Genomic DNA, 7,959 nt, shown 5'->3' with positions numbered 1-7,959 from the left:
GGATGCATGATGGTGATGTATATGCAGTGGGTGTAAAATAATCCTTAAGTGTCCGGTTAGGCACATTTGGGACATTTGGATCTGCCATCTCTAATGGCTCAATGTATGAATATGAATATTCGAGCCTAGGAATACGGGCAGAAGTCCTAAGTCTCCTAAGGCTCCTTTCTAGTTCGATGTCCAAACTCCACAATTCAGGGCGACAAGAACGACGCCCGTGCATACACTACCCAAACACACAACAAGTTCCGACTCTGTGCACTAAGTATGAAAGCAAAATACCAAAGGAAGAAATACTCACAGCGGTTTAACGAAAACGCTTTACTCGTCTTGCGGATGCTTGATGTGTAGACGTTGTCTCCAACCTCTGTTTGAGCTTTGACTTCCGTTTTAGCACTTTGGTGCTTTACTTGTGAGTGTTTGCTTTTGTTTACTTACTTTAGCGCTGCGGTTTTTTTTTTATTTTTAAAGCTCGGCTGCGCTCCGCTTGCACTTCAGTGATAGCTCCAATTTCAAACGCTCTGCACACTTAGCAACACCAAAAGCATAAAATCCTAAATTAAAAATTAAAATAAGAATGTAACTTTAAATTAACTAATTTCGCCAGAAGTCCCCGGCAACGGCGCCAAAATTTGATGGGTCGTTGAACACACCAAAATTAAATACTAAACTATACCAAATTCTATCAGAATAATGGCAAGTCCAGGTATCGATCCATAGGGACTATTGTGAAATTAAACTAATTTAATTGTCAAATTCCTAAATTAATTTTGATAAAAAGATTGGTTGTTTATAACCTAATTTAATAACGAATAAATTAAACTAAGGAATTAAATTATCAATAATAAATGAAATTGGGTTTACTGAATTAGGGAAAAATCCTAGGGTAGAGAATTCACCACTAACCACATAATTAGGGTTTCCAATTGAAATTAATTATGCTATGGTTTGAACGGATTAATGCTTCGCAACTACAAGCTCAAAGCATTTAACAAGAAGATCATCACATTCAACGTACGAGCACAAACCATCTCAAGTAATACGAATCGTTCACTCTAAACTAGGATAGTGATACGACTCGTTCCTCGTAGCATGGTTCGTCCCATACCTTGAATGTGAAGGAATAGAAAACTCATGTATGGATAATATTTAACAATCACAGAAAGTCAAATATTTGAAAAGATAATGAAAATTATATATAAAGAATTTCTAAAACACCATATAATGGTTCAAACCTTTACATAATATAAAATCAAAAAAGAAAAACCTATTACATGGCTAGGGTTTCTTCAAAACCCTAGAAAAGGAGACTAGCCACTCATGGAGGAGTGGGAGGAGGTAGATGGAGAAGGAACCACCATGGGAGACATCTTTGAAGCTTCTTATTTCTTCCTCTTTTTCAAACCCTAGCCTCTCTCTTTAGGTCCCAACAATTTCAGAACCCTAATCCAGCCTTTTACTTGCCTTTTTATACTTCCAATCTCGTCCAAACAGGTTTAAAACGTCGGTTTGACTTTCAGAGAAAAAGTCAACGCACGTGCAGAAATAGTCAACGCACGTGCGAAAAAGTCAACTCTGCCCAAATTCTGTCTTTTTGCTCATTTTATGCTCCAACGATGTATAACCTGATTGACACTCAGCACACATAAAATATACAGTTTGACCAGCAAGTGAAGTTAAGGGATTCTAATTAACGGCCTCAATGACGTACATTTCGGCCTTAATCAAAGTGTGAAAAGAATTTGGATTGGAGATCCTTTAACTGTAGAGAAAACTACAGTTGATTCTGTGGATTTGTTTATCTTGAAATCTAAACGAATTGCTTCAGAACACAGTAAAGCACAAAGATCATCCATGGTGATGTTGTCTGGTCTAGCACGAATGGTAGTAGCAAATGAATCAAACTTAGAAGGAAGACCATTCAGAGTCACTAAGACTAGATCTTCATCTTCAATTTTAACAGATGCTAGAGCTAACTGACTGACAAGGTCCTTAATTTTGGAGAGATATTCTTCCATTGACTCAGTTTTCTTAGCAACACTGTTTAACTTGTTTTTCAATTGGTGAATATGAGATCGAGACAAAGTTGTATACCGCTTGTGGAGAGAACTCCAGACCTCAGAACAATGATGAAACTGAAGTACAAATGCACAGATTGATGGTGTAAGTGTTACAGTGATACAACTGAGCAAGTGTGCATCAATCAAAGTCCATTGAAGAAATTCTGAATTTGGAACAGAAGCTCCTTATGGATCTGTGATTGTAGAGGTTGGACATGGAATTGATCCATCAACATAACCATGCAGATTTGTGGCTCGAAGAATATTCGAGAGCTGAGTCTTCCAAACAAGGAAATTGGAACCATCAAGTTTGATAGTAACAAAGGAGGAAAGATTAGAAATTAACAGAGTGAGATTTGAAAGAAGCAAAGATGATAATGGTGATGCCATAGATCAGTTGCTCATTGGAGCTCAGAGGCTCTGATACCATGAAACAAAACTGAAACCAATATACTTTCTTATTCAACAACACATTTGATAATGGAGTTGGACCCATTATTGGGTTAGGACTATTATTGAGAAGAGATTGACGGGTAGTTGAAATTTCAGGAGTGTAAGCATATTGGTTAGAAATATGTGTTGTGGTGGTGGTGGGTTGAGGAATGGAAGCACACTGGAGATGGAGGTCAAACTCGCAATGGGCACAACTGTAGGAAAAGGCGGTGCCAGGGAGATTGTAGGAATTGCAGAAGCAGGAACCGCAGGGGTAGGTGGGAGAAGGGAGGAGGGAGAGAGGGTGAGGTGGGTGAGAAGGGTGGTTGAGAGAGCGAGTTGCGAGGAGGCATTGATGGTGGAGGAAGAATTGAACATGGTGCTGACGTAGCCGCAGCAGTGGGCGTTGGTGCCTTGGGGAATTTGGTGGAAACTCAGGTTGTGGGGTTGGCTGAAATGCTTGAAATCCATCTGTCTCTTTCTCTCTCTGACCGTGTGTTTGTGTTCGTGATCTTGAAACTAGTTATGTATGTGTAAGCAAGCAAGCAAGCAAGATGAGGATTAGAGTTATATTAAATGGTTAGCATGAAAGGAATAAGATTCCTGATCCCTCACACTTGGCAGAAATTGTGGTATGGGTTAAGAAGATAACGTGCCCGCATGCCCATCAAATTGTAGGGGTGTATCTTTTTATTTCTCCCTTGTTTCTTTGTTTGTAGGCCGTGTAATTCCTTAAGCCCGGCTCTTGGTTGGATACACTTTCGTTACTTATGTTGTGCTTGGTTGAAAGATTTTAAAAGTGATTTAGAAAAGAAAGAAAAAAGGTGTGTGAAATTATGTAAAATGTAGGTATATTTTATTCACATTTCATCTATCCTTTTCATTTTTCTTTCCAAATCCATTTCCCAATCCCATAATTAAACACAATATTAGTGATTATGACTTTCACCTGTTTATTTTAACAAAAAATAATTTTTACGGAAAGTTTTTATTTTTATTCTGAAAAAATCAATTTCCCATCGTGTCACTAAAACTAATTTACTAATGAATGTATTAATGTTGGCAAGGTGATGGTATAGTGATATTGGTGAGATTTTAATTTGGAAAATTAACAAAAGAATTTTACTTAAATTTTGTTTGTTTTGATGTAAAATATTTTTACACATTTTTTATTATTTGATTGAGTAAAAAATAAGTAAAACATTAATTTAGTATTTGGTCATAATCATCCAAAAATGTCATTAAAAATTTAATAAGTTAATTTTTAGGAAGTTTAATACGTTTAGTTTAATCTTTCTAGCACATTGATTTTTCTAAAGTTGAAAGTGTGGTTCTTCATAGGCTTCTACCAAATATATACATAGAAATGTTATTGTTTCAAATATTAACCAAAAAAAATAAAATAAAATTGTTAGGTATTTTCGGAATACCATATAGTTATACTTCCTCACTAATCATCGTTAATTATGTTCCCTTATATTTCTCAATCAGTCAACTTAAAATCATAATACCCTACATTCTTTACCAATCATGTTATCATGGAGTATCATGTGACTGTACTCCAGGACTATTATAAAATTAATTTACAAAAAAAAAAAATATTTTCAAGTGTAAACTATTTTATGATGAAATAAACGGAGTCTCAATTAAGGCTGTTTTCCGTTGACTACAGAAAACATTTTTTGTTGGCTCTGTCTTTCGTTATACTAAATGTCAGAAAAATACAATAAAAATATTTTTCAAAAAACATCAAATGGATTTTTTACTTACTTTTTTTATTATTTTTTATTATTATCATTTGACGCAGTTATTTATTTGTTAAGATACTTTTCTCTCGAGTTTGAGTCACCTTAAAAGACTATATTAGAGGTTTGCCCAATCATTAATTTGAAGATCTCTCTATTAGTTGAGGTGTATACATACAGGCTTGAACATTCGGCTATCAAAAAAATAAATAAAAAAAAGAGTGAATTTGTCCTTTGGCAAGTAGAAAAACATATCCTATGAATTTTGGCTAAAATAGCTAATAAAGATAAAAAAAAAAAAAAAAAACTGAAATAATTAATAAAATAAAATGTCACATTCTACACATCAATTAATCACTTGTATTCTCACAATCATCTATTTGATTACAAAAAAATTCACAAATCATTCCAAACATATATATATATGTTATCTCATAAAATAATTTAAAAAATCAAAAAAACTAATTAAAATAGCTAAATTTTCAAAGGAGGACATAGTCAACCAAATATTATACATGCATGCACCCCATCACTAGTCAAAAACAAATGGAAGACTTTTCAATATTTTGACTCAGATTTGTTTCTCATTCTCTACTTCAAATGTGGTCTTCAACCATAGTGTAACACTTTCTTGATTAATGTTATAGATAAACGATATATTATTATTATAAATAAAAATAGTACGGTTCATATTAATTAATGCTCTTGTATAATTCATATCTGTGTCTAATAATAAGAAAATAATATAAGAAATGTGACAAAGTCTTTATCTAATAATAAAAAAAAATAATATGAGAAATATATTTATGTAATTGAAAGCAAGATTGGTGGATGAATAAATGAATTATTATAATTATATAATAAGGTGTATGCCCTACATGTTCTGGCAAGTAAGGGAAGCAAGTTGAACTGAACCTGCCTTGAATGGTTCAACACGATTCCTCACTCTTTCATTGACCTGGACTTTTATCATTTCATTTATGTTATTGTTTATAAAACTCAATCTCTAATGCTGCTTTTGGTTGGAGGATTTGAGAAGGGATTTGAAAAGAGAAAGGGAAAAAGCGTGTGAAATTAGGTAAAATATAGACATATTTTATTCACATTTCATATACCTTTTTCATTTTCCTTTTCAAATCTCTCTTTAAATTCTCCAACCAAACAAGACATAAGGGATCACAAAGTTGACTTACAAAATTCCATTTTTCAGCCGTTTGTTTTGTAGATTTTTATGTGTGTGTAATTAATGCTTCCCTGAAACTTCTTGCAATTTATTGTCTCTTGCTCTGACCAGTTATTTCATGGGTCTAGTTTCTAATTGAGAGAGAAGATTAGATCCTTACGGGACGTTTTGATGAGATGTTTCCTTCATTTTTTAGGTCATTGTAAATGAAACATTTATTATTATTTTTTTCAAAGCAATGTGATGTTTGTAATCATCAATTTTTATTATATTTAATTTTAAAAAAGTAAACGATAAATGCAATTTTAAAAATTGACTTACATATTATATCTCAAATTTTATGAATTATTTAAAATGAACTTAATCTTCGCTCTTGCTCTTTCTCTTTCTCCTCATTTGTCCTGCCTCATCAACAACAGCCATATCTACCTAAACTATGACCACCATTGCAAAAGGAAGGAAAAAAGAAAAGAAAAGAAAAGAAGAGAAAATGGCTTTTTAGGCATTTCATACTATTTTAGAAGTCATGTAGAATCATATGCCAAATTTAATATATTTATATAACGAATTTTTAAAGTTCATATTAATACAAATTGATAGTTCAATGTGACAAAGTGTAACATATTTTAATTGAGGAGATAAAGTAATAGTAAGTACTAATTCAAGGGGATAAAATGTACTTTATCATATAGTGGAATAGGGTATTTTTGTCATAAAAGTCCATAACACTCAAGCTAGAGATCTATTTATGAAAATCGTTAGGTCAAGCCATAGGTCCTAAAAGTCCATAACAATCAAGCAGACTACCGATTTTTCTAGAATAGGGTATTTTTGTCATAAAAGTCCACAATACTCCAGCCAGAGGTCCATTTATGAAAATCGTTAGGTCAATAGGTTTTCGCTTAAATCTTTTTGAGCCAAAATGACATTATTTATCCAAAAGGACACTTAGCTATTCAAAAGTTAGCTATCTGTCTATATGTTCAAATGTTACCTATCTATATATATGTCACCTATCTATCAAACTATCTATTCAAATGTCCACTTATCTTTTTCAATTGTCACCTTGTTAGGAATTAACTTTTTCTAACCAAGATCGGTGATACACAAAATAGAAAACAAGAGAGATAATTGAATCAAAGAAATCAAACACACACAGTTTATAGTCTTAAAAATTAGTTTCAAATTTGAACTACAACGATTTTGCTGTACAACCGGTGTTGTTGGTCTTGTAAGCATACCAACACATTTGCATTTCATTTGGTGCAAAAATTTATTTGACCTCTTTCTCATGTTCTTATTAATTTTGGAAACAGTTGAAGCTTGGTACACCAAATCCAGACGATTTGGGGTACGTTGATTCTGTGTCTATGGAGGAAATTGGCGGTGTTAGGGTATGATCAAGCTACTTTTGGTTTTAATTTTGTTGGGTTTTTTCTTTATGTTTCTTCATCTTGAAAGATTAGATGACCTTGAAAGAGCAGTTTTTCAATACCCATGCATCATATCTATCTATCTATCTATCTATAGAGAGGAAACTACATACCCTGTTTCGTTAAAAGAAAACTCTTTCAGTCTTCTAGCCAACTCAATTTCAATAGCTGCAGCTCCATGTACTATATGGTTGTCCCTGCATATTGCCTGGCACAAAGATGCATAAAGCCACATTTAGATTAGCTCCTTAAGGACCAGTAGAAATTGATGCAACACTTTTTTTTTTTAAATATCAATATGCAACACTTTTTATGAAGTGAAGAATAGATTCAAATAAAAATGACAGGTAAAAGATGACCTATCTAAAATAAGTATCATAGATGTGTTACACAAAATTGCCTTGTATGTATTCACACCATCATCAACTGCTCTTTCAAGGTCATCTAATATACTATCTATGATCAAGCTACATGGGTATTGAAAAACTTAAGTGATTCGTGATTAGATCAAGATTTAATTGTGCCAATTCCCAACCAATTAAAGCTCATAATTTAAATCATCAAGCACGTACGAAAGTGATTTAGATTGTTGTTTCAGAAACAATAAATAGACACAAACAATTTTTACATGAAAAAAAAATCACTACTAAAGCACCTCTAATTGTGATTAACAAATCACGGGTGAAATGCCACAAATCAATCTACTACTGAAGAAAGATAGATTACAAATAGCCAAACAAATTACCCAAACGCTGTCAATTTGTCTTCCACAATCTGTATATCTTTCACCATAACCTTCGTGTCGGAATTGATCAGATTGATGTTGAATCCACAATATCCATTTTCGAATCAACGACTGTACATAGCATCAAACTCCTTTCATTACTTTGCGCTTGAATCTTCGGATTTCACCGAAGAAGAACACTCTTAAAGAAGAACAACCAAACTCCTTGATGTGTGCTAATCAAAACATGAGTTCAATACTCAATCAAACATCAAGGAAAACTAGCAAACTAGCCCCCCAAAAAAACCTTAAAGCCCTCAAAGAAGATCTAAAAAATGTAACTCTAAAACTGACTTAAACAAGTACTTATAGAAAATAGGGG

Source organism: Camellia sinensis, chromosome 2, assembly GCF_055761805.1.
Source record: "Camellia sinensis isolate YWXY chromosome 2, ASM5576180v1, whole genome shotgun sequence".
In the NCBI taxonomy this organism is placed as follows: domain Eukaryota; kingdom Viridiplantae; phylum Streptophyta; class Magnoliopsida; order Ericales; family Theaceae; genus Camellia; species Camellia sinensis.
Note: the sequence above shows the minus strand (reverse complement) of the source record.